This window comes from Monodon monoceros, unplaced genomic scaffold (assembly GCF_005190385.1).
Source record: "Monodon monoceros isolate NGI ecotype Baffin Bay Population unplaced genomic scaffold, NGI_Narwhal_1 Super_Scaffold_20, whole genome shotgun sequence".
Classification (NCBI taxonomy): Eukaryota; Metazoa; Chordata; class Mammalia; order Artiodactyla; family Monodontidae; genus Monodon; species Monodon monoceros.
This window is the reverse complement of record NW_021703777.1, coordinates 51,965,776-51,991,572: the sequence shown is the minus strand read 5'-3', so window position 1 is coordinate 51,991,572 and position 25,797 is coordinate 51,965,776.

Here is a 25,797-nt window from a genome sequence, read left to right as displayed (position 1 = left end):
CTGCAGTTGAAGTAGCAAACACCTCTCTTATTTAGGCAAAGATTTGTTTACTTTGATTCTAACAATTCAACCAGTTGGTACTTAGGAGACGTCCTTCTGTTTTTCAGAAGGTGGTGCTATAATCAAGTGTTTGGTTCTTTCAGGAAAGGTGACTTACTGCTAAGGTTGGGAGCATGCACATAAAAAAAGTATAGCAGCAGAGCAGGGGGAGGTGTGTACTTAGCACCTGGGGCTTTGGTTATGCCCATGACCTAGTAGGGGGCTCCTCAAGTTGGGGGATCCTAAAGGTCCGTGGATGGTCCTCTTACCTCCAGAGGCAAACAGCAAGAGACATTTATCTTCAGTTCTCCTTGTCTGCCTATTTCCCGTTTTTTCCCTCCTGCAGTCAATGAGGTCTCTTCTCAGAGAGAGCAACTGGTCCCTCCAGCTGCAGCACACATGGCCAGGCAGACCCCCACTCACCACCTTCACCCTCCAACTCCTCTGCCAGGAAAGTCCTGCTGCCTCACTGCCACACCAGCCATAGCCTTCTCTGTCATCACCGCCTCTGCCACACTAATTCCCCTGACACTTTCCTGGCTCTGCCACCACCTCCACAGTCCAATCCATCCACTTTCAGGTGCACAGATGGATGAATCTCTAGGATGTCCTGGTATGCTGTGCAGAGGCACTGGTTTTTTTTTTCAGTTATGGATGCATAATCAGTTGTAATCAAAGGGGAGAGAAAAAAAACTCACACCAACATAATGCTGACATCACTCTTCAAGACAGGTTCCTTCACACTGCAATGTTTCTAAAATCTGGATATAATCATATACATAATGTGTATATTTTATATGCTTAAATGTCTTTTGTTTTCCTGAAAATATTGTTTTAAATTGATGTTGTATCTGATAATCAATAGCATCTTAAAACTGAGCATTAAAAATATTTTAATGTAAAAAATACCCCCAAAATGAGTATTATAGTACATGATATTAGTGCTGTTGACCAGGAATCCCAAGAAAGTTTTGCGATATATCACTGACAAATATGAAGTTTCTACTATTCTTGAGGTATGATTGTGCCACTGACATCACAGCTCCATGTGTGCTGACTGATATTTTAAACCAAAAAATTCACACTTCAAGAAACAGACATGATGTGGAATATTAGCCTGTATCTACACATACATTTCAGTAACTGCATTATTTTATAACCCATTTGTAGGAAGATGTTTATTTGGCATGTAAGCAGAAGCTCATGTTTCAGTGAATCTAGTGTCTGCAATCTCCCTGTCAATAGCAAATAATAAGGTTAAGATTTTTTCCTTTAATATGTTGAAAATTTTTTATAAGCCATCACTGTTTACATCTGATTTATTTGATAACTGGTGAAGACCCTGGGTAAATTAAATTACTTAAAAAACAAAGTACATGTGTAATCAGCTAAGCTGACAAAACTCAAGGATCTATACTTACTTTGGAAAACATTGAAGAAGGATAACACTTCATCATGTAATCACACCCACATATTCTCAAAAATAAACAATGTGTGAACAGTTGTTCTATTCCAAATATGCCTATAAATCAACAAACCTCCTATTGTTTATTAAAAGTTATTTCCATTTCTTTTATGTGTTTAAACTATGTGTTTTAAAAGTTGTTTCTGTTTGTCTTATGTGTTTAAAATATGTTTAAAGTTGGAAGAATTGTCCCGAAAAAAAAAGACTGAACAAGACAACTAAATCTTTGTAGCTCTCAGCTTCCTTGACTTTGAATATAAAGTTCTTTACAGTGCATAAGTCTTATGAACAGGTAGTAAGGAAAAGTGGTGAGTTCCTTGGGGAAAGGAAAACAGTTAGATATGGAAAGTGCTAGAAATGGGGTAAGAATAGTCTAACTGAACAAACTCCAGTCATAGGAAAATCAAGGGAAGTATCACTACCTTATTACAAGGAGAGTTTCTAAGAAAACTCAGAAGGATCACTAAGGAAATTGACCAAATTCTGCTTCTGCAGTTATGGTTAATCTCTAAAAATGAGCAGTCAAACTGATATGACAACTTTTGACCTTTCTCCATCCAAATACATGCTAATAGCTTTTAACACCAAAGTAAAGTCAGAACCAAAGTGCCTAAGTTTGAACCCTGACTATGTCACTTTCTAGCTGTGTGACCTTAGGAGAATTACTCTGCTTTTCTCTGCCTCAGTTTCTTAATTTGTAAAATTGATACAAGTATATTATCTATCTCATAAGGTTGAAATTAATTAAATAAATCAACATATGTTAACGCTTTCACTGGTGCCTGACACATTCAAAGCAATTAGGTTTTCTATTGTTAAATGTATAGATGTTTTATTCCTTTACATTCTTATACAAATGTATAGATGTTTTATTCATATATATATATATATATATATATATATATATATATATCATGGTCATATCTTGAAGTATTAATCTAATTGTATTTTGAGCACTTCCGTACCCCTTTCTTTTCTTACCTGAAGCCAAAGGGCTGCTTTTCCTCATCAAACACACTAAAGAGATTCAAGCAAGCACTTAGTACAAGTGCCAGAGGAGAATTCTATATCACATATAAAGTACCTCCAAAGGACTAGCTAAGACTGGGCAGTAGAGAAAAGAAGGAGGAGAGTGTTTCAAAGAGGAAATGAAGGAGGGACCAGAGGGATGAGAAGTCCAAAGCATGAAGAAGACCAAGAACCTTCATCACAGATCAACAAAAAGCAAAGAGGGAGAGCCTCTGAAGACAGGCTGTTTTCCATCATGGACCACCCCTTTATTGTCCCATGAGGTCCCTATCATGGACCCCACACTTTAGAGGACCCCTCTCTGGCCCTCTTTCAGCTGTGCACCCCTCAGCAGGGAAGGCAACTATGAACACAATGGGAAAAAGCCCACATGGAGCCTGGACCCCTTCCCTTTTTTATAACATATTCCAGAGAACTCATTGTCCCTAAGCTGCTTGCAGGACCTATACCCACATCTTCCTGGGGTGCTGCCACTGGTATGGTCAGTCCTAGACAAAAGGGGTGGCCACAGGGAAGGTGCTGGCATGGATATGCTCAGAGCCTGGATTTGTGGGCTAAGGTGTCAATAGAAGTGTACATGAAGCTCCTCACAATGCAGGATGGAGCTGGGAGTGGGGAGAGAACGTGGGGCCAGCTGCAGACCAAGGCTTGGGGATATATCTTCTCAGGCTGCAGGATTCTGGTGTGGAACTCCAGTAAGTGGGAATTCTAAATTAGAATCTGGCCTTCCAAGTCATGTTGAAGGTACATTTGTCAAGATAATACGGTAGATGAATGGATAAAGAATATATATATATATATATATATATATATATATATAAAATAGTTGCAGACTCCTTTTTTAAGGAGTCTTAAACTCCTTTCTTAAAACAGAAAGAAGAGGAGACTACCTTCAACATGGTGGAGAGTAACATGTGGAGATCACCTTCCTCCTCACAAATACGTCAGAAATACATCTACAAGTGGAACAACTCCTACAGAACACCTACTGAACGCTGGCAGAAGACCTCAGACCTCCCAAAAGGCAAGAAACTCCCCACATACCTGGATAAGGCAAAAGAAAAAAGAAAACACAGAGACAAAAGAATAGGGACGGGCCCTGCACCTCTGGGAGGGAGCTGTGAAGGAGGAAAAGTTTCCACACACTAGGAAGCCCATTCAATGGCGGAGACAGGGGTGGCGGGGGATGGGGAGGTGGGGAAGCTTTGGAGTCACGGAGGAGAGCGCCGCAACAGGGTTGCAGAGGGCAAAGCGGAGGGATTCCCGCACAGAGGATCGGTGCTGACCAGCACTCACCAGCCCGAGAGACTTGTCTGCTCACCCGCTGGGGTGGGCAAGGCTGGGAGCTGAGGCTCTGGTTTCGGAGGTCAGATCCCAAGGAGAGAACTGGGGTTGGCTGCGTGAACACAACCTGAAGAGGGCTAGTCGGGAGGGAGTCTGGGAAAAAGTCTGGACCTGCCTAAGAGGCAAGAGACCATTGTTTCCCGTGTGTGAGGAGAGGGGATTCAGAGCGTCACCTAAACGAGCTCCAAAGAAGGGCACGAGCTGCGGCTATCAGAGACAGGCGTGAAACACTAAGACTGTTGCTGCAGCCAACAAGAAGCCTGTGTGCAAGCACAGGTCACTATCCACACCTCCCCACCGGAAGCCTGTGCAGCCCGCCACTGCCAGGGTCCCTTGATCCAGGGATAATTTCCCCAGGAGAGCACACGGTGCGCCTCAGGCTGGTGCAACGTCGCGCCAGCCTCTGCCTCCGCAGGCTCACCCTGCACTCAGTACCCCTCCCTCCCCCCGGCCTGAGTGAGCCAGAGACCCCTAATCAGCTGCTACTTTAACCTTGTCCAGTCTGGGAGGGAACAGAAGCCCTCAGGTGACCTACACGCAGAGGTGGGGCCAAATCCAAAGCTGAACCCCGAGAACTGTGCAAACAAAGAAGAGAAAGGGAAATTGCGCCATGCAGCCTCAGGATCAGCGGATTAAAACCCCACAATCAACCTGATGTACCCTGCCTCTGTGGAACACCTGAATACACAACAAATCATCCCAAAATTGAGGTGGTGAACTTTGGGAGCAACGATATTTTTTTTTTCCTTTTTCTCTTTTTGAGAGTGTGTACGTGTATGCTTCTTTGTGTGATTTTTGTCTATATAACTTTGCTTTTACCATTTGTCCTAGGGTTCCATCTGTCTGCTTTTTTGTTTTTTGGTTTTTGGGCTTTGGGTTTTTCAGTATAGACTTTAGAGCTTGTTATCATTGGTGGATTTGTTTTTTGGTTTGGTTGCTTTCTTCTTTCTTTTTTTTCTCTTTTTTTATTACTTTTTAATTTTTTTATTTTTAATAATTCTTTTAATTTTTATTTTAATAACTTCATTTTCTTGCTTGCTTGCTTTTTTTCTTTTCCCCCTTTTCTTCTGATCCATGTGGCTGACAGAATCTTGGTGCTCCGGCCGGGTGTCAGGCCTGTGCCTCTGAGGTGAGACAGCAGAGTTCAGGACATTGGTCCACAGAGACCTCCTGGCTCCACGTAATATCAAACAGCGAAAGCTCTCCCAGAGATCTCCTTCTCAACGCTGACACCCAGCTCTACTCAACGACCAACAAGCTAAAATGTTACACACCCTATGACAAACAACTAGCAAGACAGGAACACAACCCCACTCATTAGCAAAGAGGCTGCCTAAAATCATAATAAGGTCACAGACACCCCAAAACACACCACCAGACGTGGTCCTGCCCACCAGAAAGACAAGATCCAGCCTCATCCACCAGAACACAGGCACTAGTCCCATCCAACAGGAAACCTACACAACCCACTGAACAAACCCTAGCCACTGGGGGCAGATGCCAAAAACAACAGGAACTACGAACCTGCATCCTGCAAAAAGGAGACCCCAAACACAGTAAGTTAAGCAAAATGAGAAGACAGAGAAACACACAGCAGACGAAGGAGCAAGGTTAAAAACCCACCAGACCAAACAAATGAAGAAGAAATAGGCAGTCTACCTGAAAAAGAATTCAGAGTAATGATAGTAAAGATGATCCAAAATCTTGGAAATAGAACGGAGAAAATAAAAGAAACGTTTAACAAGGACCTAGAAAAATTAAAGAGCAAACAAACAATGATGAGCAAAACAATAAATGAAATTAAAAATTTTCTAGAAGGAATCAGTAGCAGAATAACTGAGGCAGAAGAACAGATACATGACCTGGAAAATAAAATAGTGGAAATAACTATTGAAGAGTAGAATAAAGAGAAAAGAATGAAAAGAATTGAGGACAGTTTCAGGGACCTCTGGGACAACATTAAATGTAGCAACATTGAATTATAGGGGTCCCAGAAGAAGAAGAGAAAAAGAAAGGAACTGAGAAAATATTTGAAGAGATTATAGTTGAAAACTTCCCTAATATGGGAAAGGAAATAGTTAATCAAGTCCAGGAAGCACAGAGAGTCCCAAACAGGATAAATCCAAGGAAAAACATGCCAAGACACATATTAATCAAACTATCAAAAATTAAATACAAAGAAAAAATATTAAAAGCAGCAAGGGGAAAACAAATAACACACAAGGGAATCCCCATAAGGTTAACAGCTGATCTATCAGCAGAAACTCTGCAAGCCAGAAGGGAGTGGCAGGACATATTTAAGTGATGAAAGGGAAAAACCTACAGTCAAGATTACTCTACCCAGCAAGAATCTCATTCAGATTCGACAGAGAAACTAAAACCTTTACAGACAAGCAAAAGCTAAGAGAATTCAGCACCACCAAACCAGCTTTACAACAAATGCTAAAAGAACTTCTCTAGGCAGGAAACACAAGAGGAGGAAAAGACCTACAATAACAAACCCAAAACAATTAAGAAAATGGTAATAGCAACACATATATCAAAAACTACCTTAAAAATAAATGGATTAAATTCTCCAACCAAAAGACATAGACTGGCTGAATGGATACAAAAACAAGACCCGTATATATGCTGTCTACAAGGGACCCACTTCAGACCTAGGGACACATACAGACCGAAAGTGAGGGGATGGAAAAAGATATTCCATGCAAATGGAAACCAAAAGAAAACTGGAGTAGCAATTCTCATAACACACAAACCAGCCTTTAAAATAAAGACTATTACAAGAGACAAAGAAGGACACTACAGAATGATCAAGGGATCAATCCAAGAACAAGATACAACAATTGTAAATATTTATGCACCCAACATAGGAGCACCTCAATACATAAGGCAAATGATAACAGCCATAAAGGGGGGAAACGACACTAACACAATCATAGTAGGGTACTTTAACATGCCACTTTCACCAATGGACAGATCATCCAAAATGAAAATAAATAAGGAAACACAAGCTTTAAATGATACATTAAACAAGATGGACTTAATTGATATTTATAGGACATTCCACCCCCAAACAACAGAATATACTTTTTTCTCAAGTGCTCATGGAACATACTCCAGGACAGATCATATCTTGGGTCACAATTTAAGCCTCGGTAAATTTAAGAAAACTGAAATCGTATCAAGTATCTTTTCTGACCACAGTGCTATGAGACTACATATAAATTACAGGAAAAAAATCTGTAAAAAATACAAACACATGGAGGCTAAACAGTACACAACTTAATAACCAAGAGATCACTGAAGAAGTCAAAGAGGAAATCAAAAAATACCTAGAAACAAATGAAAATGAAAACACAACACCCAAAACCTATGGGTTGCAGCAAAAGCAGTTCCAAGAGGGAAGTTTACAGCAATACAATTCTACCTCAGGAAACAAAATCATCTCAAATAAACAACGTAACCTTATATCTAAACCAATTAGAGAAAGAAGAACAAAAAAAAATCCCAAAGTTAGCAGAAGGAAAGAAATCATAAATATCAGATCAGAAATAAATGAAAAACAAATGAAGGCAAAGATCCATAAAGCTAAAAGCTGGTTCTTTGAGAAGATAAACAAAATTGATAAACCATTAGCCAGACTCATCAAGAAAAAAAGGGAGAAGACTCAAATCAATAGAATTAGAAATGAAAAAGGAGAGGTAACAACTGACACTACAGAAATACAAAGGATCAGTCTTCCCTGGTGGCGCAGTGATTGAGAGTCCGCCTGCCGATGCAGGGGAAACGGGTTCGTGCCCCGGTCCGGAAAGATCCCACATGCCACGGAGCAGTTGGGTCCATGAGCCATGGCCGCTAAGCCTGCATGTCCGGAGCCTGTGCGCCACAACGGGAGAGGCCACAACAGTGAGAGGCTGGTGTACCACAAAAAAAAAAAAAAAGAAATACAAAGGATCATGGGAGATTACTACAAGCAACTATATGCCAATAAAATGGACAACCTGGAAGAAATGGACAAATTTTTGGAAAAGCACAACCTTCCAAGACTGAACCAGGAAGAAATAGAAAATATAAACAGACCAATCACAAGCACTGAAATTGAGACTGTGATTTAAAATCTTCCAACAAACAAAAGCCCAGACCGGATGGCTTAACAGGTGATTTCTATCAAACATTTAGATAACAGCTAACACCCATCCTTCTCAAACAATTCCAAACCAGAGCAGAGGGAGGAACACTCCCCAACTCATTCTACGAGGCCACCATCACCCTGATATCAAAACCAGAAAAAGATGTCACAAAGAAAGAAAACTACAGGCCAATATCACTGATGAACATAGATGCAAAAATCCTTACCAAAATACTAGCAAACAGAATTCAACAGCACATTAAAAGGATAATACACCATGATCAAGTAGGGTTTATCCCAGGAATGCAAGGATTCTTCAATATACGCAAGTCAATCAATGTGATACACCATATTAACAAATTGAAGGAGAAAAAACATATGATCATCTCAATAGATGCAGAGAAAACTTTTGAAAAAATTCAATACCCATTTATGACAAAAACCCTCCAGAAAGTAGGCATAGAGGGAACCTACCTCAACATAATAAAGGCCATATTTGACAAACCCACAGCCAACATCGTTTTCAATGGTGTAAAACTAAAACCATTTCCACTAAGATCAGGAACAAGACAAGGTTTCCCACTCTCACCACTATTATTCAACACAGTTTTGGAAGTTTTAGCCACAGCAATCAGAGAACAAAAGGAAATAAAAGGAATCCAAATCAGAAAAGAAGAAGTAAAGCTGTCACTGTTTTCAGATGACATGATACTATACATAAAGAATCCTAAAGATACTACCAGAAAACTGCTGGAGCTAATCAATGAATTTGGTAAAGTAGCAGGATACAAAATTAACGTACAGAAATCTCTTGAATTCCTATACACTAATGATGAAAATCTGAAAGTGAAATGAAGGAAACACACCCATTTACCATTGCAACAAAAAGAATAAAATACCTAGGAATAAACCTACCTAAGGAGACAAAAGACCTGTATGCAGAAAACTATAAGACATGATGAAAGAAATTAAAGATGATACAAACAGTTGGAGAGATATACCATGTTTTTGGATTGGAAGAATCAACACTGTGAAAATGACTCTACTACCCAAAGCAATCTACAGATTCAGTGCAATCCCTGTCAAGCTACCAATGGCAGTTTTCACAGAACTAGAACAAAAAATTTCACAATTTGTATGGAAACACAAAAGACCCCGAATAGCCAAAGCAATCTTGGGAAAGAAAAACAGAGCTGGAGGACTCAGGTTCCCTGACTTCAGACTATACTACAAAGCTACAGTAATCAAGAGAGTATGGTACTGGCACAAAAACAGAAATATAGATCAGTGGAACAGGACTGAAAGCCCAGAGATAAACCCATGGACATATGGTCACCTTATCTTTGATAAAGGAGGCAAGAATATACAGTAGAGAAAAGACAGCCTCTTCAATAAGTGGTGCTGGGAAAACTGGACAGCTACATGTAAAAGAATGAAATTAGAACACTCCCTAACACCATACACAAAAATAAACTCAAAATGGATTAAAGAACTAAATGGAAGGCCAGACACTATAAAACTCTTAGAGGAAAACTTAGGCAGAAAACATAGGCAGAACATATGACATAAATCACAGCAAGATCCTTTTTGACCCACCTTCTAGAGAAATGGAAATAAAAATAAAAATAAATAAATGGGATGTCATAAAACTTAGTTTTTACACAGAAAAGGAAACCATAAACAAGACGAAAAGACAACCCTCAGAATGGGAGAAAACATTTGCAAATGAAGCAACTGACAAAGGATTAATCTCCAAAATTTACAAGCAGCTCATGCAGCTCAATATCAAAAAAAAAAAAAAAAAGCCAATCTAAAAACGGGCAGAAGACCTAAATAGACATTTCTCCAAAGAAGATATACAGATTGCCAACAAACACATGAAAGAATGCTCAACATCACTGATCATTAGAGAAATGCAAATCAAAACTACAATGAGATATCACCTCACACCAGTCAGAATGGCCATCATCAAAAAATCTACAATCAATAAATGCTGGAGAGGGTGTGGAAAAAAGGGAACCCTCTTGCATTGTTGGTGGGAATGTGAATTGGTACAGCCACTATGGAGAACAGTATGGAGGTTCCTTAAAAAACTAATAATAGATCTACCATACAACCCAGCAATCCCACTACTGGGCATATACCCAGAGAAAACCCTAATTCAAAAAGAGTCATGTACCACAATGTTCATTGCAGCTCTATTTATAATAGCCAGGACATGGAAGCAACCTAAGTGTCCATCAACAGATGAATGGATAAAGAAGATGTGGCACATATATACAGTGGAATATTACTCAGCCATAAAAGGAAACGAAATTGAGTTATTTGTAGTGAGGTAGATAGACCTAGAGTCTGTCGTACAGAGTGAAGTAACTCAGAAAGAGAAAAACAAATACCATACACTAACACATATATATGGAATCTAAAAAAAAATGGTTATGAAGAACCTAGGGGCAGGACAGGAATAAAGACACAGACGTTGAGAATGGACTTGAGCACATGGGGAGGGGGAAGGGTAAGCTGGGACGAAGTGAGAGAGTGGCGTGGACTTATATATACTACCAAATGTAAAATAAATAGCTAGTGGGAAGCAGCTACATAGCACAGGGACATCAGCTTGGTGCTTTATGACCCCCTAGAGGGTGGGATAGGAAGGGTGGGAGGCAGACGCAAGATGGAGGAGATATGGGGATAGCTGATTCAATTTGTTATAAAGTAGAAACTAACACACCATTGTAAAGCAATTATACTCCAATAAAGATGTTAAAAAAAAAAAAAGACCCACCCCCAGATGGAAAATGAAGTTAATTCAGCTCCTGATATGGGGAACAGGAAGCAATGTTATGGGCCAAACATAATAATAGAGCTACGAAAGCAGACAGATAGCAGTGACTTGGATGATGAGAACAACAATAGTAATTCACCCTCGAGCACTGGTCACATGCCAGGCAATACTAAGAATGTTCTTGCACAGCTTGTTTAATCCCCAGAATTACCTACCCTAATAAAGTTATTATCCTCACTTTGCAGATGAGGAAACTGCTTAGTGGTTATAGAATGGGTGGAGGGTCAGAAATGGTAAGTGGCTGAGCCGGGCAAAGAAGACAGGTCTGGTTTGCACTAAAGTGCCTACTCTCAACCATTCCTAACACAGAAGGACATGTGCCCATGAAAACATCAACTTTGGCAACAGCCTTCTGAGTCATCTTTCCCTGTGTTCCCACTGGACAGGTAAGAACACTGAATTCCACAACTAGAGGGTGACTTGGCCAGGTGTACAGTGATGGTGGCCCATCCCCCACTATTTCCATCACCCCACAACAAGATCAGCAGGTCAGAGGGAGTGTAAAGCCCACTCATGAGTTCCCGTTGCACTTAGGGTAAAATCAGACCTCAGAACTGAAAGCTACATAATTCCCTGTCCCTGTACTAAAAAATACTAAGTCTGGGCAGACTTTCCTGTCCATGTTTAAGCAATACTGAGCATCAGCAAAGATAACTTAACTACTTGCTCTAAAAAAGACCCGCTACTGGAAGAGGAACCTGTGAACCAACTGAAACAGTCTAGGTATGAAGATGAACAGCAAGACTCACTTTAGGACCCTCTCTTTACTGTGTTCACAAATCTGAGGCATAAACAATTCCATGTCATAGACTCTGCTTAATCCCAACTAATTCTCTGCCTGGTAAAACCAGCCTTAAAATCAGCAAGCCCAGGCCCTAAAATTCTATAAATAGTCTCCCCTGACCTTCACCTTCTGAGACATCGCTAAAACTCTGTCAAAGTTGTGTTCTCGTTTATTGCAGTAGATCTAGTAAACTTAGCTTTGCTTGAAAAAAAAAAAATTAAGAAAGAAAACTTGCCATTTGTGACAACATGGATGAACCTTGAGGGCATTATTCTAAGTGAAATAAACCAGACTCAGAAAGGCAGATACTGTAGGATCTCACCTGAATGTGGAATCTAAAAAAGCCAAACTCTTAGAAGCAGAGAGTAGATTGGTGCTTGCCAGGGTCTGGGGTAGCGGAAATGGGGAGATGTTGGTCAAAGGGTACAAACTTCCAGTTATAAGAGGATTAAGCTCTGGGAATCTAATGCACAGCATGGTGACTATAATCAACAATACTGTATTGTATACTTGAAAGTTACTATGAGAGTAGATCTTAAATGTTCTCATCATAAGAACAACAACAAAATGGTAATTATGTGAGTTGAAGAATGCGTTAACTATCTTATTGTAGTAAATATTTCACAATATATACATATATCAAATCACATTGTACACCTTAAATTTACACAATATGTCAATAAAGCTGGAAAAAAGATAATATGATATCCTTTTGCCAAGTAATTTATCCTTTTGCCAAGTAATTTATAACTTTTAAATATCCTTTTGCCAAGTAATTTATAACTTTTAAATATCCTTTTGCCAAGTAATTTATAACTTTTAAATATTTAGACTTATTGTATATGGACCTCCACGTGTATTGTTGCTCTGGATCCCATAAATGTAATTAGGGTCATGCCTCATGAGTAGGGGGAGATGGCCATGCCATTGTCACATGCACGTTTACAATTAACTGTGGGATTTCTGCAACCTAGTCACAGGGGTCATATCACTAGACTTGAAGCCCCAAAAGGCAAATATCATATCTGTTTTACTCATTGCTATATACCAAGGGTTAGCAAAATATATCCCACAGGCCGAATCCAGCCTGCTGCCTGTTTTTGTACAGTCTATGAGCTAAAAGGTTTTTACATTTTTAAATGGTTAGGAAAAAATCAAAAGAATAATATTTCATGGCAACTAGAAATGACATGAAATTCAATTTTTAGTGTCTATAAATAAAGTTTATAAGCCACACTGATTTATTTATGTATCATGCATGGCTGCTATCATGGTATAATGGCAAAGTTGAGCAATTATAACCAGAGACCTTATGACTCACTGCCTAATATTTGTTCCCTGGCCCTTCGCAGAAAAAGTTGCAGACTCCTACTACATACCCAGTACTTTTTAGAATATCTGGTACATAAGGTGTTCAATAAATGTTTGTTAAAAGAATAAATTAAAGGATGAATGAATGTCATCTAGTAACAATTCATCTGAATCACTGTCAGATGTCATAATTGTAGCCCCTTCTCAGAGGGAAGGGCTGCAATTCACATAGAATTAAATGTCATAACCACATGTTATAAGCGATATATATTTTGAAATAGAAATTTGATTGAAAAAGTTGTTTGGTGCACTTGGAAATACAGGAAGTGTCTCCAAGATGCCTCACAGTATAGTAAAACTTTGATAAATTTACCAAGGTCCAGGGCTCAGTGACTTCATGAAGGCTGAGGTTCAAGCTTGGTTGATCCTAAAGGGAACCAGAGAGAACCATCTCTCTCAGGAACAGGATGCAGGAGGCAGGAGTCCCATTTGCTAATTTATCTCATAAAGTACAACTTCTATTCCCCCCAGAATCCTATCACATTCTCCCTCTAAGGAAGACCTACCTGGAAGAACAAACTATGAACGTGGTATTAGCTGGTTCGATGGATTAGTGGCATCAGACTGGACTGCCTGTTGTACTTGTCTCCACAGAGTTGGAGGTGATTCCACATGACCCAAGCCTCCTTTTCTGTGGTCAATGCTCAGGTGAAGATCACCAGCCCTTGCTGATGGATATTCCCCTTGTCTATGCTTCCACTGCTGACCTACCTCCCCTTATGTGTGGCATATTCTTCATTACATACATGCGCTCATTCCATCACACTACAATCAATTCTAGGAGGCCTGGGACTCATTTTGACTTAAGTTGACTTTGTTTATTTCTACTATAATTTATTATATATGTGTTGGTTTTATAAATTAACATGAGGTAGGAAATATTATTTTCCAAGTTCCAGCAGAGGAATGAGAGACAGAAAAACTCTCTACACTATACTGTCAAATAGGTATGTAACACACACACATGCAGTAAGTGTGTATTTTCTACATATGACACATTTACCACATGTATACGCATAGAACAAAAACTTGCGAATTTTAATTGCTCTAATATACATCTAAAAGAATATTCATTGCATTTGGCACTGAGGTTCTCAAGTGATTAATACTGGATTTATATAAAGTTGCAACAACTAACTTTCAAAAGGAAAACATATTAAAGCTACCATAAATGGTGTGCTAACAATTATAAAAAGCCATAAATGGTTTTATAAGTAGCAAATTGCAATTAGAACACTAAATGATAATAAACTCATTGTGGGAGAAGACAAGGCATTTAAGCAATTACTTAAGTGTAGTGATGAGCTAAGTGTAGCTCCATATTTAAAAGCAGCCCACATGAAAAATAATTTTAAATAACTTCAGCTAAAATTTTCCCAGTACTTTCTACATACCACACAAATTATGTGCATTGCCTTTTATTTAATTTCACAGCTCTATGATATAACTACCATTTTCTTTATTTTTCCTGGTAAGAAAACTGAGGCAGTATTGTGAAAAGATTATACTTCAAGTGCTTGATTCAGACTATTTCAGTTTAAATTATGGCTCCACCACTTATAACTGTGTCATCTTAAGTAAGTGATTATCCTCTCTGTACTCTAAGTTTCTCATTGGTAAAATGAGATAATATTTGTAACTGCCTCAGAATGTTGTCGTTAAAGATAAAATTAGATAAAATGGTGAAATAGTTAGTAGAACATCTGGCACATAACACCTCCTTGAGAGATGTTTGATATTATTAGAAAAGTTAGATAACATCATGAGATCACAAAACCTGCAAGTTACAGGAACAAGACTAGGACCTGGGTCCATTTCATTCAAAACCCATGTTCTTAACCTCTAAACTCTAAGGCATTTGTTTACTGAACAACTGGTGAGGTTACATTAAATGATTCTAAGACCCCTGAAAGTCTATTCCTCTTCTTCAAAGATCTCAAGATCGTTTTCAGATTTTTTCCCCACCTCCTCCCCCCGCCAAATAAATGTCTGTTAGAGAAGAAGTTACAAGGACATTCGTTTTCTATGGGTAGAGCAGACACTGCAAAAGGTAACCCGGCTTGAGCTGCCTGACTGCATCCTGCCCTAGGGAGTGATTGGCCTTGCAGCTAAGGGGGCCTTCATGGCAGGCGATTATCAGAGGGTACCCATGCAGGTAGAGCTGGAGCTGAAGGGGAGCTGCCACAGTGATGGTCAGGAGTCAAAAGAGGACCACACACATCACTAGTTGATTGAAAAACATTTTGCCCCTTTTCTGTAATTTTTCTCCCCACCTCCACACCAACCCCCAGCACTCTCCCAACCCCACACACCACCGAAGGGGCAAAGTGACAGACTGACCTGGGGGAGGGGGCAGTGGGAGGCAGCAAAACAGATCATGCTCCCTGCCTCAACGCGTATGCCACCAGAGGTCAGGCCAAAGCTGGGAGAGGGAAACGTGAGTCAGACGAGAGAGTGGATTTCTAACTTAGTCTGGACTGGATACTTTTATACCTTAGAGCAGCTGGAAAGTTATGGAGCGGGAAAGGGAGAATCAACCATCCAGGGGAAGGCACTAACTAAAGAAAAGCAAAACTGTTTCATGCTTGTACCCCATCAAATTCAGGCAGTTTCATTAACTGATGGGATAATTATATAGTTTTATAAAATTATCAGTGTGCTTATTTGCTTAACGTTCATATCTCTCACTAGACTACAAGTTCCACGGGGGCAGGGGTTAGTCCCCCAGTAGCAGCCCCGCACTGACACAAAGTACGCCTCTCATCAATATCTGTTGAAGAAATAAATGAATCTACAGACATTAACTCTCCCGAATTTTCATTTTAAAATTCTTGATAACTCAGAATATCCCCCCAAAATGTGCTTTGTTGCATTCACATATGAAAGATACCCTAATGATCAGATTCATCACTTAGAAAATTAGACTTTGAGGCACGAAAAAATTTTTGAAAAAAAAAGAAAGAGAGAAAAAGGAGAGAGAACCTTCTGCTGGAGGATTCCTTTCCTCTGGGAATGTTATTTTAAGTATAAGTTTGCTATTCCTTGGAAGAAAAGGACTGTGGGAAAATAGCATAGATCAATCTGATGGGGAAAAAAGCCTCCAATAAGTAGCTGTTGCTTGTTCCAGAGAAAAGGCAGATGGGGTGGGAGGTGGAGGAAGTTACTTTTTCCTGTACTTTCCTCTTCTCATTATATATTCCTCTTCTCCCTTTCCTCTCTCAAGGTGATTTCATCCCAGAATGATCGAAGTCCCTGAAATTTCAAGAACAGGCAGGCCTTCTTTTACAAGCAACAGTAAAATATTTTGAGCAGCTAAGCATGTTACTAGGGAATTAATGATAAATCTCTACAGATTGATATTCCGCTGAGATAAAAGGAAAGAGAAAATATTAAAAAACTGATGCTTTCGGCGAATGAAAAACTAATGGAGTGTTTATCTCTCCCAGGAGGGAGGGACGCAGCGCTTGCTTTTATTCCCAAGACTGAAGCCTGCCACGTGGGCTAAAGGACAGGGTGCTGGTCTCCAGCATGTGATGCTAGGAGAGCAGTAAGACTGACCTAACCAAATAGCACGTGCCGAGGAAAGAGGCCAACAGGCTTAGGTTAGAATGCCAGTTAAACCACTCATTAGCTGTATGACCTCAGCCAAGTAACTTAGTGTCCTTGAGCCTTAGTCTTTGCAAGAGAAAATGGGGATAATAATACCACTTCCTTATGTGAGGAGAACGAAACAGGAGCTTCTGCATACTGGCTAGGATCTAGTAAGTACTCAGGAAATTCTTAATTCTTTTCCCATGATGTACATTTTTCTACTTAATTTAATTTTCATCCAAAAGAGCCTCTTTACTCCACACAAACTACCTACTAACTCACATACCACTCTATTTTAATAACAATTCAAGGTCTATAACCTCAAGATATCTTTCTTATCCAACTTTATCATATCAGGTTCGATAGACATTAGTTCCTTAAAAGTGTTGATCATGGTTCTTTGGATTTCATCTCCTTCTACCAACCCTCAATCCCCACTGCCATTAGTCACCAGTAGATTATAAGAGCTGTGAAGCCTATATTTCTATATTTTTCTCACCATTGTACCCCACTATCCAACACAGAATTGAACACTTTGTAGGTACTTGGTAGATATCTGTTACCTGAATGAATGGATGTAAGATATATTCATCAAGACAAGCTAACTGTGGTATCAAACACCCTCAACATCCCAGTGTCTTAGGCCAATAAATATGTATTTTTCATATATCCACAGTTGAATGTGGGTCAGCATGGTACTGTGCTCTGAAGATACTGGGATCTTTTCATCTAGCATTTTTACTTCCTCCAGGGCCTCCAAATCCACCTCTGAATCTTCTATATCCAACCAGTAATTAAAGAAAGAGGAATCCAATAAGAATTTCCAAGAAGATTACAGGGACCAGGTCCAGGAGTGATATTCATCATGTCCCCTCACATTCTATTGGCCAGAACTCAGGCATATGGGTCCATCTCCCTGTAGAGAAAGCTAGAAAATGTAATAAAACTGTGTTCCCAGAAGGAAGAGGGGGACTCTAGCCAGTTTCTCTCACTTAACAAGTCAGTCCATATCTGTTGAGTGACTAAGTGACCAGCATTAAGAACTGGGAAAGGGGCTTCCCTGCTGGCGCAGTGGTTGAGAGTCCGCCTGCGGGTGCAGGGGACGTGGGTTCGTGCCCCGGTCTGGGAAGATCCCACATGCCGCGGAGCGGCTGGGCCCGTGAGCCATGGCTGCTGAGCCTGCATGTCCAGAGCCTGTGCTCCGCAACGGGAGAGGCCACAACAGTGAGAGGCCCACGTACCAAAAAAAAAAAAAAAACAAAAAACAAAACTGGGAAGACAGTTGTCATCCAGCAATAACAGCCAAGGTTTGGGAACAAGATTCTAAGGAGGGAAGCTGGGGAGGAAAGGAAACAAACAGGGTAGAAGAAACCAAAATCCAAAATAAGGCACCAGGACTAAAAATCAAGGCAAAAGTTCTACAGCTCCAAAGGCAACGGTCAACATCATAGTTTAATATATAAAATATCAACATCAAACCAATGGCAGCAAAGATAGCTGTCCAAGTTATACCTGCTTCAAGTCCATCATATTCCAGAAACTGAAGCAGGCTAGGTTTCATGTGAGATCAATGTGCCTCAGTGTGCAGAATTAGGAATTCAGAAGCAGGGACTGTCAGTAATACAAACAACCAAAGCCATAAAAGCTGCTATTGACTGTCTACAAGCCTATTCACTAGCTATGATTGGGAAACTTATGGATCCTCCAGAACCTTAAGCTCCTGGATTCCTTATTCCCTGCAGACCAAGGGACAGATTCTAGAAAGAACATGCTTTTCTGGAAGGAAAAGGCCTTATCTTAATCAGTTTGAGTTGCTATAACAAGATATCATAGACTATGTGGCTTAAACAACAAACATCTCTTTCTCACAGTTCTGGAGACTGGAAGTGTGAGATCAGGGTGCCAGCATGGCTGGGTTCTGGTGCAAACACTCTTCCTGGTTACAGAAGGCCATTTTCTTGCTGTGTCCTCCCTCACATGGTGGAGAGTAGAGAGAAGCAAGCTCTCTCATGTCTCTTCCTACAAGGGCACTAATCCCAACATCACGGCTCCACCCTCATAACCTGATTACCTCCCACAGCCCCACCTCCAAATACAATCACATTGAGGGTTAGGCTTCAATACGTAAACTCTGAGGGGGACACAAACATTCAGCCCATAGCAGGCCTTATCCTGGAGGACAGGTGACAGATGCCCTGCATTTACTCAGGAGGCAGGGGCCTGCATCTCCAGCTGTCACCTTGATGAGGCCCCCTTGTCTGAACAAGAACAGGTCCAGCACTTCCTATGCAATTGCCCTGCAGCCCTGCCCTTGACAGGACAAGGAGAAGATCACTCTCCTTTCTCACTTTCAGGTTTCCCTTTTCAGCACATTTCCCCCCTGCCAAGCACAGTAATTAGTGGGCTTAATTGTAACTTTGTTTTGATTAATTAGCCTCAAAGCTGACTTGGCAGTTATTGAGACAGTGGAGAGGGTTCTGGATTTATTCAGATCCCTCCACTCTCTGGGATTCCTCTCTCTGTCAGAAGCAAAACTTCAAGTTTGAAACTGTCTATGTTAAAAAATGCTTTATGTGTCTAATTAACTATTTGTCACTTTGAGGTAAGTACAAAGATAAAATCTCACCATCTTGTGTTAAGGGGATGGATGTGTATCTTTATAGTGCCATGGACCAGGAAACTCAAGAATCAATTTCTAGAATTGGGAACAATGACAAAATTGTCTAATATATTAATTTGTGCTGCGACACATTACTCATGATTTAACCTTCCAAATGGATTCTCAAAATCTTACAGCAGCCCCAATGAAGTTTTCTTAGGTCTCTACATCCAGAAATCAATGTGAAAACTGATGCTCATAATATTTAGCCCAGCAGAGTGGAGTGAAGAGTCACAAGAAGATTTGTGGGAAGAGAGTCCAACCAAAAGATTGAAAACCTGAATTCAGATCTTATTCCTGCCACTAACTGGCTGATTAGGACTCTCAGACATCCAACTGAAATGAGCTTAAGTGAAATAGGGAATATTTTAGCTCATATAACTGAAAAGTCCAGGGATTGGTCCTTAGACCCAGCTAAATCAAGGAGGTCGAATCATGCTGCCAAAGCTCTGTGACTCTTCTGTACTTAGCCTCTCTTTACTTTCTATAGTGGCTCTATTCTGCAGACAATGTGTTTGATGTAGCTAGGGAGACAGCCAATGGCAGCTCCACTTGGACCAAGCCTTACAACTCTCAGTCCCATTAGAAGAGAGTGCTTCTCTCTTTGAACATCCATTAGCAAATCTTTACATTAGTCTCTATCTCATTTGGGTCATGGGCCCATCCCTGAACCGATCACTGTAGCAAAGGGATAAAATAATCAGAGTCCTGCAGGCTGTGTCTTATACCCCTTCCTATGGTAAGACAGAGGGAGGGAAGGGGATCAAAACACAGTGATAGAATTTTCATAACCACATGCAATGGGGAAATGTGGTCCAAGAAATGAAAGATCAGATGTTATTATCAGATGCAAAGGAAGGATAGGATGGACAGACAAAAACACCATTAATTTGCACATCACTTATTTAAACCAATAACTTATTCTATCTGAAAAATAGGCAAAGGAATGTCTCTATTCACTTGACATGGAAGTGTAAAGATAAAGCAGCAAAAAATGGCTCAAAAAAAGAACTTTAGGGAGAAAATATTTGTTAGATGCTTTAAAAAAAATAAATTACACCACTTGTACACTTTCACTGATAATATAAATTTGCATCAACGCTTTGGAAAACAATTTGGCACTGTCTTGTAAAACTGAATATTCATAAACCCTACAACCCAGGAATTGCACTTCTAAGTGGCAGAGACAGAGGTGATCACAAACATTCCATCTGCTCCCCTGTGGTTCTCACCCTATCTCGCATTAGGTTTGGTCATATGGCTACTTCAGGTAAAGGAAATGTGTCCACTGTATCCCTCTTCCCCTCCTAGGAGGCGATGGAGTCTCAAGTTCTCGAAGACACAGCTAATGATGCTGTAGCCTCAGTTAGCCTCGGTCCCTGAGACTCCCCCACCAAGAAATCAACCTGTGTTGTATGAAACCATCTATGTCTAGGGGTTAATTTGTTATCACAGCATAATCTGCTTATCCTGTCTGATGCAATCCTCAAAAGAAACATTCGCACACGTACAGGATGATCATAGCAGTTACAGTTCATAACAGTAAAAATGTTTATGCAACTCAAATGCCTGCTGACAAATATGATGGATTAAAAAAAACACAGTGTATTTACACAGTAAAATATTACACGGCAGTAAAATACATTGCTACAAGCAACATTGTGCATAAATTTTAACAACATAATGTTAAGTGAAAAAAGCAACTCCTAGGAGACTACGTATTCAGTTTGGTGCCCTCTCATTTGAGTTTAAAAATAAGCAAATAAAAATATATTATCTAGGCATATAGATAATTGTTTTTAAGCAAGAATATGATCACAAAAATCAGTATGGTGCTTACCTGGGGAGGCGAGACAGGCGATGGGAGAGGGAAGAACACACAGGTAAATATGGTTATTGATAACTGCAATGGACTGAATATTTGTGTCCCCCCCAAAATTCATATTGGTTTGGTTTGGTTTGACTCTAGGAGGATGAAGATGGTATCTGAATAATGAGACTCAGAGCCACAGAATCTTGTCAAGGGAACTAATTCCTCCAACTTTCAGTTTGCAAACTTGACTCCTCTCTATAGAAGGTGCAGCCATTGGCAAGATTGGGAAGCTGTTGGAATCTGTCTTTGGCTAATCCATCTCCTAAACTTATGCCCTTTTTCCTTATACTGACCCTCTCAACCTCTTACTTTAAGATGCCCTTCATTTTCATATTCTCCCCAGTCTCTCATCTGCCAAAACATGGTTTCAACAACAAGCCTGAACTCTTTTTCTCTGTAATGTATTCCTCTCCTCTCCACTCTAAACAATCTCCCAGGGCAATCTCAACAAAAATAGCTTCAACAGTCCCTATATGCTGATATATTCCAAATTTACACAATTCTCTCCTGAACAACAGAATGGTAACTTGGCTCATTTGTCATCTCCATTTGGTGTCTGAAAGACACCTTTAAGTCAAAACATGCAATATTCATCTTTAACTTTCCCCCCCAATTTTTTCTTCCTTATCCTCTTTAGTTAATGCTACCACTAGTCACCCAGTTTCCAGAATCATGGATCTGAGGTTAATCCTAGACAATTTCCTATCTTTAGATGCCTCAGACAATGTTGTTACCTTTCTCATGGGACACCAGCAGCAGTGGCCAGGGCAAAAATGAATGTCTAGAGAAGACATGTGGATTTTAAGACTATTCTTAAAGACAAGTGAATCACCCCCAGGAGTCCCCACAAACAGCCAGGAGGGATTTTAAGGAGACCAGGTTCTACGTTATCAGGGAGAGCTATGAACCAGAGGAATTTAAGTTACTTAATTTTACCCATAGGCTGGTAAGACCTAGAAATATTCAAATTACATCATTTGATGTCCGTTTCTTCCACTACATTGTAAATCTCTAGAAATTATGGATTGTGTTTTATTAACCTTCAATTTTTCAGTGCCTTTCATGGTACACAAAATATTGTAGATACTTGACACTATTTACTATTTAAATGAATAAATCAGTATAACTTGTAACTTTGTCAGAGCTATTTACATTTGTGTGACTGAGGAAATGTGGTGGCCTGATGAGCCTTCCCCTGTGTCTCAGATCACAGAAGGAGCCCATACATCAGATCCATCCCAATGAGAGCAGCTTTCAGAGCAGGGCTTCCTGATTGCTTGTCAGCAAGTCATCTTGCCTTGTACTTAACCTGTTTTCTAGCTCCACAAAAATAAGAAAAAGACAGCATAAAAAGGAAGGGGAGAGGTGAGAGTTCAGGAAAAAATCACTCACTATGTTTTGGAAACATTTGCCTCAGAGCATTTGGCAGTGCGATTCATAACAATTTTGTCTTTTTTTTTTTGAAGCATCAACAAATAATATCATAAAAAGAAGCATAATACTTTCACAGAATGTAAATGAAGTAAAATAAAGAGGATGTTATTTCTGCTAGCATCAATATTCATTGGTCTGGTTAAACTTTATAGAAATCATGATGAATGGATGCCTGCTTATGGTCAGGGGAGCGTGGTGTATTTTTTGTAAGCTATCCACTGGAAGCTGATTATTTTCCCTCTTCTATAATTTCAGTGTTGTTTTTTAAAGCATGTTCATTTATTTACCTTGTGGGATTCCACAATTTTGTCAGGTCATTTCCTTTGTTATAAGAACCAATGTCAGATGTTCATTGTGGTGACACTTGTAAAGCCACCCAGTGGAACACAATGAGGCCTGCAGTCAATAAATAAATAATGTTGACCTGAAAAGAATAGTGAAAGCACAACTTCTCCCCACGAGTCACTACTGACTGTTAACAGCTCTACAAATGCCATGAAAAGAACACTGTGCCCATGGCAACCCAGCAGTTGAACTCCGATGGTAAGGTGGTTTTTTTTTTTCGATCTTAGAAGAGGGGCGCATGTGTGTTCACACACCTCCCATAGTTCATAATAACTTCTAAATCTGGCATTTCCTGATAATGCAACAAGCTTATAAAACAGCTTTCATCCAAGACCTTAAAAGGGCCTAAAATCAAGCAAGTATTATCAGCATTTGAAAAATAAGAAAACCCCCAAAGAGTATGCAATTTGCCCAAGGTCAGACAGAAACCTACTAAAGCAAAAATACAGCTCAAGGTAACCAACTCCCTGTCTGTTGTTCTAATTAGACAATCCTCTCTTGGGTTGGGCTTGAAGCTCTGCCTTAGGTTCTCAAAAACCTCCAACGGATCACTAAGTCCAGGGAATGTTCCCCAAGGGCAGCTGTGGTTAATTGAACATCTTGCAACTTGCAAGTTTGTTATTAGTCTCATTAATTAGTTTAAAGCATTTCTCACAAAACAAATTCTCAAAACACATGAAAATTAAGGAGTCCCCTCCCCTTGTTTTATAATCTCATTAAGATGTTAAAAAATTATAATTGAAATGAGTGTATGACACCTTTACATACAACTCAATAGAAAATAAAGCCACCAGTTGTATTGAGTTAGGGTAACTGCAAAGAGGCTATCCACAAATACTCCCTTCATGATGCAGAGTGTTCTGAACTAAGCAGCACAAAGTTAATAGGAGTAAATTGCTTAAAACAGGCAAAGCACTCAAAAATACTAAGTGATAATGTCTAAGACATTTTTCCTTTCATCTCTGTGCTGCTGCATTTGATATTCCCTAAATCGTGACCATTTTTCCTCTCTCAGCTCTCCGTCAACACGTTAACTCCCAAAAGACACAACTTACGTATCACCTCTTTCCTGAATGCTTGTCTGCCCTCTCCATATTCTGTCTCATGCCCCCAGACAAAATATAGCCCTCCTCTCTGCTCCCATGACCCTCTTGGCTTCTCTTCCTGTGCTTAAATGGGCTCTCTTGTGCACTAGACTGAGCTCCAAGAAAGCAGGAAAAGTGTTTCCATTTGTAAAGGTGGGAGAGAAGCCAGGGATTATTTCTCATCTCCTGTGATCTAGCTTGAGACACAGAAAAGTTTAGGAAAATTGTCCAAAACTGGAAAAAGGGATTTCAGCTTCAACGTGTAAAGAGCTTAGAAGTTGTCATTCTTATTACCCTTACAGCAAGAAGAAAGCTAAACAAACTGAAAATCAATGACTTTTCTTGAACCCATCAGAGAGCTGAGGTTGCAGGGAAAACTGCCAATCCAAAGTCTGGAGAGACAGGTTAATCCAGAGAGTACAGCTAAGATCTGCTTACCTGGAGCAGAAGCCGCCAGAGCCATAAGCTGGAGGGAGCAGTTAAAGGGCAATTTTGATGAATTGTTGGAGGCTGAGTGTGGACTAGTGTGGTTGTGATAAACTCCTGGGAGCTGCAATCTTAAAGGACCCTCACACTTCTGTGGGTTTTATCTCTGGGAACCTGCCAGGTTCTCATGGTGAAGAGCCAAGAAAAGACCCTCTTTGGCTTTGGCAGGGACAAGAGGAAAGTAACTGTAACCGTTGTGAAATACCCAGAGCATTCTCTGTAACAAAGACCTAATTTCTAGGGAAAAAGACTTTTCCAGAGCCTATCCCACCTGGGGATGGGCTTTTCCCTGACTCCAACCCCCTCCAGCCTTATATCACATAATGAGTAAAAGTAAAACTGAAAAACACTTCTGACAATGATAGCCAAGGCCCACGAAAAGACTAAAATTTAACTTTAAGATTGTAAAACACTTTCCTTGCCTGTACCTTACCACCCCACCGACACAGCTTCAGTAAAACGGCAATGGATTACAGCTGAAAAGGCTGTGAGATGAAAACTCTGTGTAAGGAGTTCTTAGGGAAGACCAAAGACAACAGGGGATTGTAAGACAAGAACATTCAAGGAATCTGAAGACTCTGACACATACAGCTACAGCTGTAATTCCTCCCTCCTAGGCTAACTTGCCCCTCTTCCCCAAGCAATCTGTGATCTGCTTTCTTTTTTTTTTTTTTAAAGATTTAATTTTATTTATTTTTGGCTATGTTGGGTCTCCGCTGCTGCACGCAGGCTTTCTCTAGCTGTGGCGAGCAGGGGCTACTCTTCGTTGTGGTGTGCAGCCTTCTCATTGCAGTGGCTTCTCTTGTTGCAGAGCATGGGCTCTAGGCGCACGGGCTTCAGTAGTTATGGCTCACCAGCTCTAGAGCGCAGTCTCAGTAGTCATGACTTAGTTACTCCGTTGCATGTGGGATCTTCCCGGACCAGGGATTGAACCTGTGTCCCCTGCATTGGCAGGTGGATTCTTATCCACTGCACCACCAGTTAAGTCCCTGTGATTTGCCTTCAATCACTATAGATAAGTTTGCTTTTTCTGTAACTTCATGTAAATGGATTCATACAGTATATTCTTTTATGCCTGGCTTCTTTCACTCAGCATAATTATTTTGAGAATTATCCACATTGTAGTATGTATCAACAGTTGATTCCTCTTTATTGTGATCATTGATTCCATTTGTGGATATTCCACAATTTGTTTATCTATTAACCTATTATTTGGCTATTTGGGTTGTTTCCAGCTTAGAGCTATTACGAATAAAGCAGCTGTGAACATTCATGTAAAAGTCTTTTTGAACGTATACATTTTCATTTCTCTTAT